At 41.6% G+C, this 14,430-nt stretch overlaps 1 long non-coding RNA gene across 1 annotated transcript in view; it reads left to right on the top strand.

Moving 5' to 3' along the window:
• Positions 1-315: 315 nt before the first annotated feature.
• Positions 316-14,430, top strand: part of LOC134351992 (uncharacterized) — a 43,316-nt gene continuing 29,201 nt past the window's right edge. The window contains exon 1 of the long non-coding RNA XR_010019320.1: positions 316-337. This is a non-coding gene — a long non-coding RNA (uncharacterized LOC134351992). The remainder of the gene's footprint in view (positions 338-14,430) is intronic.

Below are 14,430 nucleotides of genomic sequence, written 5' to 3'. Positions count from 1 at the left end.
CCACACTAGTACCAAGAAATGACCATCCCAAACAAGAAAAGGATGTACGACCCCCTTTGACATTCTACGGCTTAAGTATTGCAGATTTCCCAACACAAACGTAACTGGAACAGCCACCAGAAAATCTGCAGATGCTGGAAACCCAGTTAACACACACAAAATGCTGGAGGAACTCAGCAGGCCAAGTAACATCTATGGAAAAGAGTAAACAGTCGATGTTTCAGGCTGAGACCCTTCATATGTGACTGTTTGCTCTTTTCTATAGATGCTGTCTGGCCTGCTGAGTTCCCCCAGCATTTTGTGCGTTAACTGGAACAATTATAACATGCATTCTACGGTGAGTGACTTTATACTTTATACTGGTTATGACTTGTCTCATAAACAAACTTTTTCCATCTTCTACAATGTGCAGGTTAGGATTGTGATGGAATACCTTACCTAACTTGTATTAATGCAGATTGAACAAGACCATCCAAGATAAAGCAACTGATTACAAGGACATCTTAAATATCCACACCTTCACGTGAATTCATTGTGGTTGCAGAACATTCTTATCATTGCTTTGATTTATTTATAGTCCTGTTGCTGTTGTTCTCACAGTTGTTTGAGTAATGGAAGTTTAGGCCATAAAGATTTCTCTTGAGATGAAATGGTGTTCTTTTATAATGCCAAAAGCTGTATAATGCTGTTAGCTGTAGGCATGAGCCACTCTAAATCTTACTGAGATTCCACAGAAATTTCATGCAGAAGTTAAAAAGCTGGTGGTTGGCCCAGGGCAAAATAATGGACATGAAAAGAAATCAATTTGCAAACAATTGTTTTCAGTAACAAATTTAATACTAACATGTGGTGTGTAACTTAATTTAATATTGTCAAAATGCTGCAAGTTATTTCTTGGCCTTAGTTCTTCATTGTAGTCAACATGATGAGACAGTGTATGAATTACTTGTGCATGATTCCTAAATAAAGCAATTCTAATGACTAATTAGCTGAATGCTGTGAAGGATTAAACTTTGGCCAAGACACTAGAGGAATTTATCTGGTTTTATCTGAAGAAATCGAGATTAGCTTTCTTACAGACTTAGATTGATGCTTTTCCAGAAAATCATGGCCTGAGATGTAACAATGCCTGAAAGGCTGTTAAATAGCAGGAAGCAAGTGAGTAAACATTCCAGAAATCTCAAAGGAATTTCCTTACAATGCTTCAAAAGAAGCTTGGCATGGGATAGGGAAGGAGAGAGAAAGACAGGAGGAACAGAGACACAGTGTTGAGAATGCTGAGGTAGAGGGCAGAATGGAAGAAGTGAGAGAGGAAAATGAAAAAGGGGTACAAAGCACCTCAAGTTAGCTGGAAAACTTTCTCTGAAGGGAGAAGCGTTGCTATACATTTGAGAAGTTCACAGCTAACCAACCATTCTATACTAATAAAGTCTGGCACTAGAAGAGATGCTATACATTTGAGAAGTTCACAGCTAACCAACCATTCTATGCTAATAAACTCTGGCACTAGACTTTTGAATGGACATTGAACCCATGAACACTACCTCACTACTTTTTTCTCTCTTTTTGCACTGCTTATTTAATTTAATGTTTTTATACATATTCTTCTTACTGTATTTACAATTTTCATTATGTATTGCAATGTACTGCTGTTGCATAACCATAAATTTCATGACATGTGCCCAGTGATATTAAGCCTGATTCTGATAAATAGTTACAATTTATTAACACAAGAGATTCTGCAGATACTGGAAATCGAGAGTAACAGACATAAAATGCTGGAGGTACTTGGCAGGTCAGGCAGCATCTATGGAAAGGAGTAAACAATTGATGTTTCCGCCTGAGTTCCTTCATCAGGACCAGAAAGGAAGGAGAAAGAGGCCAGAATTACTAAAATTTATTATAGAAGTTATAGCTTATTTTTTGATTTATGCCTCGGCCTATTATGACACCATATATGTGGGGACTATGTTCTATAATCTATTTTCACAAAGGAAATCGGTAATATTGCGGCTTTCAGTCCATTTTTCAATAAACGGTAGTGAACGTTTCACAAACAAATTTTATAAGTAATAAATGCACATATTTAATAAATTTCAAATCATTAGAATTCATTTGAGTCAGGATAAGACAGGCCCATGTTATCTCACACTTCTGAGGCCTTTGAATCATTATTACCATGAGTTACTCTGTAGTAGAATGGATGAATTTGTTCAGTTTTCTTTGCTGAACTATTCACCAGGTGAAAACTGCCAGCTATCTTTCAACAACAGTTTAAGGAGAAATTATTTCTTTAGCACTTCCTACCCTCTCTATTTCCTCCAGTCGTTCCTCTCTTCCTGTCTATTTAGTCTCCTCTTTACTCTTCAGCCTCCTCTTTATTTCCCTGCTTAATTAACCCTTTCTTTTTCTGGCCATTTGATCTATTTCTCCATACCATCTCTTCCACCTGTCTGACCATTCCCTGGCATCACTTTATGAAGACCCCCAGACAACCTCCCTTGCTCTATACCTCTAGAATAAGGTCAGATAAGCAGTTTGTTGTTCACATTGCATCGTAACCTTGGTAAACTTTCATTTGGTCCTTTACCAACTTGATAACCAATGTACACTTTCATCCCAAGACAAAAACGGTCTATGACAAAACCCTGGAGTACACTACTAACTTGTCATATCTTGGAAGCCAGCATTCTGCAGAGAAGGCAGACATCAATGGTAACATTATTTACAATTGCTTTCAGTGCACTAGCATAGCTTTTGGCCATCTGAGGAAAAGTGTTTGAAGATCTAGTCTTCAAACCCAGAACAAAAGCAGGCAGCAGTGATTCTTCTCATATATGTAATATTTGTGGGACATGGGTTATCTACAGCAGTCATTTTAAAGCATTGGAGAGTGGAGAGTTACCACCGATATCTTCTCTCAAAATCCACCAGCAGGATAAGTGAACCAATACCAGGATTATCAAATGCTGACATCTCTAGTGCAGGCCACAGCCTCCCTCAGCCTGGTTTGAGAGGAAGGTCATGCCATTTGGATGCTGTGTACCACATTGTCTTGAGAAAATATTATTGGTTGGACTGAGATTAGGACTTAGGGACAGGGAATTGGACAAGTTAGAGGTTTGCTCAAGTGCTCTGCATTCGAAGTCCAGAGATGAGAATGGGTGATGAAGGACATCTAGAATCAAGATCTCCACTCCATGCTTGAAAAGCCAGCGATGTGGACATGGGATGAAGGATAACTGGAGTCTATATCTCCACTTCCGGTTCGAAGGCCAGCGATGTGGATATGAGAACAATGGACATCTCTGGTTGTCGGGCTGTGCCAGGTTTGTGCATGCCCATGCAAGCAAGAGGCACGAAGAGACACAAGGACCGGTCATTTGCTGCGCTCATACTTTGGGGTCCCGTCATCAGTCAGTCCGAGGATCTCTAATTGGGGTTCGATTCCCACCACGGTCTATAAGGAGCTTTTACGTTCTCCCTGTGACGGTGGGGTTTTCTTCACGTTATCCAGTTTCCCCCTACATTCCAAAGACATATAGGTTAGGTTAGTAACCTGTGGTTGTGATATGTGGTGCTGGGAGTGTGACGACACTTGTGGACTGCCTCCAGCTGATTTGATTTGATCAAATTAACACATTTCACTACATGTACCCTGACACAGTGGTGTCAAGAAAACAACCTCTCTCTCAATATCGCGAAAACAAAGGAGCTGGTTGTGGACTACAGGAGGAATGGAGACAGGCTAAACTCTATTGACATCAATGGATCTGGGGTTGAGACGGCGACCAGCTTTAAGTTCATTGGCATAAACATCACCAAGGATCTCATGTGGTCTGTACATACCGGCTGTGTGGTGAAAAGGGCACAACACCGCCTCTTTCACCTCAGACAGTTGAGGAGGTTTGGTATGGGTCCCAAATCCTAAGAACTTTCTACAAGGGCATGATTGAAAGCATCCTAACTGACTGCATCATTACCTGGTATGGAAACTGTACTTCCCTCCATTACATAACTCTACAGAGAGTGGTGTGGATGACCCAATGCATTTGTAGATGTGAACTTCCCACTATTCAGGACATTTACAAAGACAGATGTGTAAAAAGGGCCCGGAGGATCATTGGGGAACACAGTCACCCCAACCACAAACTTCCAGCGGCTACCATCCAGGAAGTGGTACTACAGCATTAAAGCCAGGACCAACAGGCTCCAGGACAGCTTCTTCCACCAGGTCATCAGACTGACACAACTGTATTTCTATGTTATATTGACAGTCCTGTTCTACATGCTATTTATTATAAACTACTATAAATTGCACATTGCACACTCAGACGGAGACGTAATGTAAAGATTTCTACTCCTCATGTATATGAAGGATTTAAGTAATAAATTCAATTCAATTTAACACTGAGGACTGGAGCCCAAAGGTCAATCAGTTGTCCGTGTATCCTAGCCTGATGGTTGAGGCCAGGAGGCCCAGAGACCTGCCCTGGAGTTACATGACTGTTTGTGCATGTAGGAGGGAGGAAGGGGCTTGTTTTGCATTCACTATTTTGTTGCTTGTTCTGTTCTGTTTTGTCATGTTCTGTGTTGTTTTGCCAAGCATTGTGGGCATGCTATGTTTGCTCTGGAATGTGTGGCAACACTGGCGGGCTTCCCCAGCACATCCTTAGTTGTGTTGGTTGTTAACACAAACGACACATAACAATAGACAATAGACAATGGGTGCAGGAGTAGGCCATTCAGCCCTTCGAGCCAGCACTGCCATTCATTGTGATCATGGCTGATCATCCACAATCAGTACCCTGTTCCTGCCTTCTCCCCATATCCCTTGACTCTGCTATCTTTAAGAGCTTTATCTAACTCTTTCTTGAAAGAATCCAGAGAATTGTCCTCCACTGCCTTCTGAGGCAGAGCAGTCCACAGATCCACAACCCTCTGTGTGAAAAAGTTTTTCCTCAACTCCGTTCTAAATGGTCTACCCCTTATTCTTAAACTGTGGCCTCTGGTTCTGGACTCCCCACAACGTCAGGAACATGTTTTCTGCCTCTAGCGTGTCCAATCCCTTAATAATCTTATTTGTTTCAATCAGATCCCCTCTCATCCTTCTAAATTCCAGTGTATACAATCCCACTTGCTCCAATCTTTCAACATATGACATTCCCGCCATCCCTGGAATTAAACTCGTGAACGTACACTGCACTCCATCAATAACTAGAATGTCCTTCCTCAAATTTGGAGACCAAAACTGTACACAATATTCCAGGTGTGGTCTCACCAGGACCCTGTACAACTGCAGAAGGACCTCGTTGCTCCAATACTCAATTCCCCTTGTTATGAAGGCCAACATGCCATTAGCTTTCTTCACTGCCTGCTGTACCTGTATGCCTACTTTCGGTGACTGATGAACAAGGACAACAAGATCTCGTTGTACTTCCCCTTTTCCTAACTTGACACCATTCAAATAGTAATCTGCCTTCCTGTTCTTGCCACCAAAGTGGACAACCTCACATTTATCCACATTCAACTGCATCTGCCATGCATCTGCCCACTCACCCAGCCTGTCCAAGTCATCCTGCATTCTCATAACATCCTCCTCACATTTCACACTGCCACCCAGCTTTGTGTCATCTGCAAATTTGCTAATGTTACTTTTAATCCCGTCATCTAAATCAGTAATGGATATTGTAAATAGCTGTGGTCCCAGCACCGAGCCTTGCGGTACCCCACTGGTCACCGCCTGCCATTCTGAAAAGGACCCATTAATCCCTACTCTTTGTTTCCCGTCTGCCAACCAATTTTCTATCCATGTCAGTACTCTACCCCCAATACTATGTGCTCTAATTTTGCCCACTAACCTCCATTGTGGGACCTTATCAAAGGATTTCTGAAAGTCCAGGTACACTACATCCACTGGCTTTCCCACGTCCATTTTCATATCACTCTATCTTTCGATGTAAATGTGATAAATAAGTCTGTCAGATCACGAGCCAGATTGGATTTGTCCTGTTTTTGTTGACGGAACAATTTTCACATTGTTACAGAGATGGCAGTATTGTAACTAAATTGACAGTTTGGCTAAAGATGCAGCTGGTTCTGAAGTGCAGATCCCTGGTACTAAAACTGGAATGTCATCTGGACTCACAGTTTTTTTTTGTTGCAAAAGCAGTGCTCTTAGCCATTCCTTATTACCACAGGGAATGAATTGAATTGGCTTGAGATTGACTTTTCATGAGAAGCTAAGATGGATCACCTGTTCTCCATTTTTGGCTGAAAATGGTTGCAACACAATATGTGGTACTGATTTTGGAGGTGGAAGGAATTTCAAGGAGGAATTGCATTTAAAAATGAGGAAGAGTCATCTATCTGAGTATAGATCAAGTATGAGTATGGACGTTGCAGAGGAATGGAACTCGTTGGAATATACTATAAACAAATTTCAAAGTTGTAAGTACATTTATATCTGGAGAGGGATGGGCTCTGCCAGGTTTCAGATGCCCAAGACACACCATACGATGAGCATACCAAAAGCTTGTCATGATGGCGCCCCGATGACTCCACCAGGAGTTAGGGGGCGCGCACACACACACACATTTATTATCAAAGTATGTATACTCTATACAATCTTCAGATTTGTCTTCTTGCATGCAGCCACAAAACAAAGAAACACTATAGAACCCATTAAAAAAAACCCACACAGCAAAGACTGTCAAACACCCAATATGTGGAAAAAAAAGAACAAATTGTGAAAACAATAAAAAAAAAGTAAATAAATAACACACAGATCATGAACTGCAGAGTCCCTGAAAGTGAGTCCACAGCCATGGAGCCAGTCCGATGCAGAGGCAAGTGAAGCTGTCCAGGAGCCTGATGGCTGTAGGCCATAGCCACAGAGCCAGCTGAGCACCGAGGCGAGTGCAGATGGCTGCAGGCCACAGCTGCAGAGTCAGTTAGTTCACTGCTGAAGTGGGTAAATGCCGCAGAGTAGTGAGTTGACCACCGGTCCGTCCTTCACCTTCAGCCTTGATCAAATCGCGCAAATAGTAAAAGAAAAGTCAACAAAAACATATGGAATACGAACTGTAGAGTCCCTGAAAGTGAGTCCACGGCTGCAGAGCCCATTCAGCACCAAGGTGTCTGAAGGCTATCCAGGAGCTTGGTGGCTGTAGGACAACAACTGCTCCCAAACGTGGCAACGTGGGACATTGGATTCCTGTACCTCCTGCACAATGGTCGTAGTGGGAATAAAGGGAGACCGGTCAAACGCAGGCATACAGTGCTGAATACCTGTTCATTTCCTGCTCTCATCTTTGAAGATTTTAATCTTGCTCACCGCTTTAATCGGTGCAGAGTAATGGAACCGGCCATGGGTTCGTCTTCTGCCATCAGACCTCAATGCAGAGTTCACCCTCAGTGGTCGTACATGCACTCTCGATAGTCTAGTTTGCTGAATCTCCCAGAAGATTGCAAAAATGCCAGATCATTTAGTCAGCTCAAAAGGGAAATTGCAGGCTACAGACTGCAGTGATTGCAATTCAGAAGAAGTGTAACTACCAGAGTTACCAGTAGTTTTGTGAGCAGTCTGCAAAACATAGCTACACACTCAAAATGCTGTGGAGGAACTCAGCAGGCCAGGCAGCATCTGTGGAAAAATGCATAGCCAACGTTTCGGGATGAAACCCTTCAGCAGGCCTGGAGAAAAAAAGCTGAGGAGTAGGTTTGAAAGGTGGGGGAGGGGAGAGAGAAACACCAGGCGATAGGTGAAACTTGGAGGGGAAAGGATGAAGCAAAGATCGAGGAAGTTGATTGGTGAAAGAGACAGAAGGCCATGGAAAAAAGAAAAAAGGGGCGGGGGAGGAGCACCAGAGGGAGGCAATGGGCGGGCAAGGAGATAACATGAGAGAGGGAAAAGGGGATGGGAAATGGTGAGGGGGGAGGAAAAGCATTACTGGAAGTTTGAGAAGTCGATGTTCATGCCATCAGGTTGGAAGCTACCCATACAGAATATAAGGTGTTTTTCCTCCAACCTAAGTGTGGCCTTATCACGACAGTGGAGGAAACCATGGATGGACATATCAGAATGGGAAGTGAAATTAAAATGGGTGGCCACTGGGAGATCCTGCTTGTTCTGGTGGTCGGAGCGTAGATGCTCGGCGAAGTGGTCTCCAAATCTACGTCAAGTCGTCTCCAAATCTACGTCAAGTCTCACCAATATACAGGAGGCCACACTGGGAGCATCGAACACAGTATGTGACTCCAACAGACTCACAGGTAAAGTGTTGCCTCATCTGGAAGGATTGTTTGGGGCCCTGAATAGTACTGAGGGAGGAGGTGTAGGGTTAGGTGTAGCACTTGTTCTGCTTGCAAGGATGTGCCAGAAAGGAGATCAGTGGGGGAGAACCAATGAAAAATAGCTGTTGGTCACTGGTGCCATCTTGTCATGGGATCAAAGAGCTAATTGGTCTCTCTCCATGATGTCACAATTCTTTAGTAGCTGGTGAGGAAGAGATGCGGATCTATGAAACAAATACAAGTTGCTCCAGCTATTCAGTGAAGGCAACAATGAAGAACAATTGAGAAAGGACATAACATGAATTGTCCGCTGTTTAAGCGCAAGCTGAATACAGGTAGTACAAATTCATATTGAGTCAGTATAGTGAAACTGTTGTTAAGTTGCTGAGCTCAAATTGATTAAAGACCATAGATTAATGATTTTTGCTGATCTTTAAATTTGCGCCAGTTTAACTACAAAATTTTGTATTGGGACACATCCAAACCAAGGTCATTATTATCTTTGCATTTACTTACCGCCCACTATGGCAGTCTGCAGTTTAAATCCGTTACTTTATAACTTCTTGGGTTCCAAAATAAGTTATTAAATCAAGAAATATTTACGCAGTTTGTAAAAATTGACGAGAAGTTTTCTTTTTGAGTAAATCAGGGCAAAGGTTTGCACTGGGGAAGTCCAAGGACTGGCACAGCTCCTCCATTCCCACTATCCTTTTAAACATAGTATTATGTGATTTTATGCAAGTGCATGGACACAAATGATCTAGAATGGTAAGGGTGTATGCATCTCCAAGAACCAGCATATACAGTATGCATCATTGTGCACATCCTTGCATGAGGAGAATATTCTATAAACTGTTTATACCTACCTAGTTCATTTATTGAATTGCAAGTGGTAAATTAGTAGATAATACAGCCTTCCAATTATTGAATGCCGGTTTTAAATTCACAATACATTGCTTGGGTTCACAGAAGGTTGTGAAAGAGAAACTTGTTGGAGAAGATCAGTCCAAAAAGAGACAAGTCCTTGAGACACATGAATTTGCTTTGTGTTTGGAGGAAGTACGAATGCTTCTCAGTTACTCCATATTAAACACCAGCAGTCTCATTCCTCTTAACCTTCTGTAAGAACCATTAGTGAGCATTAATAGAAGGACTTATTCCAGAGGCAGGTAGATTTAAAGAATGTCATAGGTTGAAATTAAATTGTGGTCACTTTAAATTTTTAGTGTCAAAGTTAAGGCAGTTTTAGCTACAGTTTGATGTTGGGAGAAGAGAGCACAGCTGGTGAATACAAAGTGGAAATGAAGTAGATAATCCTGTTGAGGGGGATTCATTGTAGCAACACTCCAGAAGCTATTTGTTGCATCAAAGAATAAAGATAATCCAAACCCTGCCATGCTTTTAAAATGGTTCACCAACTTTTGGTACTTGCTCTGATAAGCAACTTTATTTATTAATAATTTGCTATTCCAGTGATTACTAACTCTGATTAATTTTTAATATGTTAGTCGAAGCATTTATGCAATAAACATTCAAAGTTCAAAGATCAAAGTAAATTTTATAATCAAAGTACATACTTGTCACCAAATACAACTCTGAGATTCACCTTCTTGCAGACCTACACAGTAAATCCAAGAAACACAATAGAAGCAATGAACCACACACTCGATTCTGGTTCCGGAATGTCGGTCCATGACCACCTCTTGTGCCACAATGAGACCGAAGAACAGCACCTTACATTCCACCTGGGTAGCCTCCAACCTGATAGCATGAATATTGATTTCTCCTTCTGGTAAAAAAAATCTTTCCCTCCCCCTCCACTCTTCTCTTATTTCCTACTCTCTGTCACTCTACCTCTTCTCACCTGTCTATCACCTCCCCCTTCCCTTTCTCCTATGGTCCACTCTCCTCTCCTATCAGATTCCTTCCTCTCCACCTCTTTACCTTTTCTACCCACCCGGCTTCACCCATCACCTTCCAGCTATCCCCCTTCCCTTCCTCCCACCTTTTTATTCTGGTGTCTTCTCCCTTCCTTTCCAGTTCGGAAGAAGGTCTTGCCCCGAAACCTCAACTGTTTATTTATTTCCATAGATGCTGCATGACTTGCTGAGTTCCTCAAGCATTTTGTGTGTTTTGCTTTGGATTTCCAGCGTCTGCAGAATTTTTCTTCTTAATCAATGAAAGACAGCATCCAACAGGACAATCTACCAATGTGTAAAAGACAACATGCTTTGCAAATACAAAATTTAAAAATATAATAATAATAATAATAAAAGGCAGTAAAAATCATGATCATGAGATGTAGAGTTCTTGAAAGTGAGTTCACACAGTTGAAGTCAGAAGTTTACATACACCTTAGCCAAATACATTAAAACTCAGTTTTTCTCAATTCCTGAAATTTAATCCCAGAAAACATGCCCTGTCTTAGGTCAGTTAGGATCACTACGGTCAGTTAGGATCACTACTTCATTTTAAGAATGTGAAATGTCAGAATAATAGAGAAAATGATTTAGTTCAGCTTTTATTTCTTTCATCACTTTCCCAGTGGGTCAGAAGTTTACACACACTTAGTTAGCATTTGGTAGCATTGCCTTTAAGTTGTTTAACGGGTCAAAACATTTTGGGTAGCCTTCCACAAGCTTCTCACAGTAAGTTGCCGGAATTTTGTTCCATTCCTCCAGATAGAACTGGTGTACCTGAGTCAGGTTTGTAGGCCTCCTTGCTCGTATACGCTTTATCAGCTCTGCCCACAAATTTTCTATCGGATTGAGGTCAGAAAATGATGTCAAGTCTGGTTCATCCTTGGGGGCAATTTCTAAATGCCTGAAGGTACCACGTTCATCCGTACAAACAACAGTATGCAAGGATAAACATCATGGGACCACGTAGCCGTCATACCGCTCAGGAAGGAAACGCATTCTGTCTCCAAGAGATGAACGTGCTTTGGCATGAAAAGTGCAAATCAATCCCAGAACAACAGCAAAGGACCTTGTGAAGATGCTGGAGGAAACAGGTAGACAAGTATCTATATCCACAGTAAAACGAGTCCTATATCGACATAACCTGAAAGGTTGCTCAGCAAGGAAGAAGCCACTGCTCCAAAATTGCCATAAAAAAGCCAGACTACAGTTTTCAATTGCACATGGGGACAAAGATTTTACATTTTGGAGAAATGTCCTCTGGTCTGATGAAACAAAAATTGAACTGTTTGGCCATAATGACCATCGCTATGTTTGGAGGAAAAAGGGTGAGGCTTGCAAGCCGAAGAACACAACCCCAACCGTGAAGCATGGGGGTGGCAGCATCATGTTGTGGGGGTGCTTTGCTGCAGGAGGGACTGGTACACTTCACAAAATAAATGGCATCATGGGGAAGGAAAATTATGTGGATATATTGAAGCAACATCTCAAGACATCAGCCAGAAAGTTAAAGCTCAGTCACAAATGGGTCTTCCAAATGGCCAATGACCCCAAGCATACCTCCAAAGCTGTGGCAAAGCTGCTTAAGGACAACAAGGTCAAGATTTTGGAGTGACCATCACAAAGCCCTGATCTTATTCCGACAGAAAATTTGTGGGCAGAACTGAAAAAGCATGTGCTAGCAAGGAGGCCTACAAACCTGACTCAGTTACACCAGTTCTGTCTGGAGGAATGGAACAAAATTCCAGCAACTTACTGTGAGAAGCTTGTGGAAGGCTACCCAAAACGTTTGACCCAAGTTAAACAATTTAAAGGCAATACTACCAAATACTAACAAAGTGTATGTAACCTTCTGACCCACTGGGAAAGTGATGAAAGAAAGAAAAGCTGAAATAAATCATTCTCTCTATTATTCTGACATCTCACATTCTTAAAATAGTGATCCTAACTGACCTAAGACAGGGAATATTTTCTAGGATTAAATGTCAGGAGTTGTGAAAAACTGAGTTTAAATGTACTTGGCTAAGGTGTATGTAAACTTCTGACTTCAACTGTAGGTTGTTGGAACAGTTCAGTGATAGGGTAAGTGAAGTTATCTCTACCAATTCAAGAGACTACAGTTGAGGAGTAAAAACTGTTCCTGAACCTGTTGGTGTGGGTCCTGAAGCTCCTGTACCTTCTTCCTGATGGCAGCAGCGGGAAAAGAGCATGGCCTGAATGGTGGGTTTCCTTGATGATGGAAGCTGCCTGTGGCAGCACTCCTTCACCTTGTTACGAGCTTCAACAAACACATGACTTGTAGTTTATTGTGATGATTTGACAAGAAAAAGCTAGTTTCTTCGTTAGCAGCTTCAGGGTCACCAAAACAAGGGGTCAATAAGTTAAAGTGAATTTAATCAGTAATGATTAAGTTAAGAAATTTTGGCAGTTTAAGTAAGGCATTTCTCATCATAGATCTATGCTGGGAGATAAAACCTTTGATTCTTTTGAAAATACTTACAAGGTGGACTCTTGTCTCAGCAAATACTGTATTGCTTCAATGCTGAAATCAAACTTTGTTAGACACCTAATGCATCCGTTCCCATGCAATCAAAAGATTCACATATATAATACTTCTTTTAGAATACTTAAGCAGTTGTTTTAAAGCTAAGGTTGTGCTTTTAGTAGTGGAATTATTGACAATGTTGTAAACAACTGTCAATTTGCACACACGGTCCCATTTATAGGGATATGATCATGCCTAGAAAAACTGTTCTAGAAATGCTGACTGGGGGAGAAGTTTGACAACACATCTGCTCCTCTTCAGAATAGTACCACACGATCTCTTCTATCCACCTCAACAGAGCAGTCAAGCTTGAATGCCCCATCCGAAAAATAACATCTCTGATCGTGCTGTACAGCATTAGCATTGCTGCATCAGCCAATTTCTCTTGTGCACAGATCCAATTAGGGACAGGGATGTGGGGAAATTAGAGGTCAAGCTGGAGTCTGTCTATGCTGTTCATTCAAAGGCTGGCAACACAGATGTGAGGCATTTATGGCTGCTTTCAGACCGGCGGAAAGTGTAACAGCTTAGCAGAATTGATGAGGGATCCATAACTGTGAACCGATGAAGCACAAATCCATGAATCCTCATTTTATTTTTAAGATGACAAGTTCCAAGATTCCTCTGCTTCCAATCTACTAGTGGTCTTTTGCCTCTCAACCAGCTGGTCCAGAATTTGTTTTATGTAGAGATACAGCACAGCAACAAGCTCTTCTAGACTAACAAGCTTGTGCCACCCAATTACACCCATGTGACCAATTAGCCTACTATCCTGCATACTTTGGAAAGTTGGAGGAAACCAGAGCACCTAGAAGAAACCCATGCAGTTGCGGGAGAATGTACAAACTCCTTACAGATAGCAACGGAAATGAACCATGGTCATTAGTGCTCTAATAGCGTTACATTAATTGCTACACTAGCATGTAGTCAGCTTCCTTTCAATAGTTTGTGTTAGTGGCATTTCATATCGAACAGTGCATTGAAATGTTGCGGATATCCCTAGCTCTGGCCTGGACAGAGTCCGCTACGTAAAGGTTCAAGGTCATGAGACATGGAAAATGGTTTCCATCCTCCTCTGTGGTTAGATTTGTGACTACAGTAAGCCCACATTTCAGTGGGAATACCCTTGTAAAGCGCAAATTTCTCACATATTACACCTCAGTGAGGTTTGATTGTAGAGATATCCCCTGAACAAACTAGCTGGATATGGCATTGTGTTGAGAATACCTCTCCTTGCACCTGACAATTAACCCAGTACCATGAGCTCTTCTCCTCCCTCTTCTAGCACAATACCCTGACCTACATGTCTTTCGTTTATATCTCAAATTATCCAGAAGTAGCAAGACAATGCGATTAATTAATGTACTCATATTTGTAAGCAGCTGTTTATGCAAAATATTTGAAATCAGGACAAAGTCCTTTAGTACCTACTATGCTTTAAAATAAAACTGTGGACAACTATTATAATCTCTAGAAAGCAACAACCCTTGTACAATCACAATAATGGAAAGTATTGTGTGCAGTTTTGGTCACCAAATTACAGGAAGGATATTAATAAGGTTGAAAGAGTGCAGAGAAAGTTCACAAGGATGTTGCCGGGACTTGAGAAACTGAGTTAAAGAGAAAGGTTGAATAGGTTAGGACTTTATTCCTTGGAGCGTAGAAGAATGA

This window comes from Mobula hypostoma, chromosome 9, assembly GCF_963921235.1.
Source record: "Mobula hypostoma chromosome 9, sMobHyp1.1, whole genome shotgun sequence".
Taxonomy (NCBI): domain Eukaryota; kingdom Metazoa; phylum Chordata; class Chondrichthyes; order Myliobatiformes; family Myliobatidae; genus Mobula; species Mobula hypostoma.
This window is presented reverse-complemented; position numbering and strand designations above follow the sequence as displayed.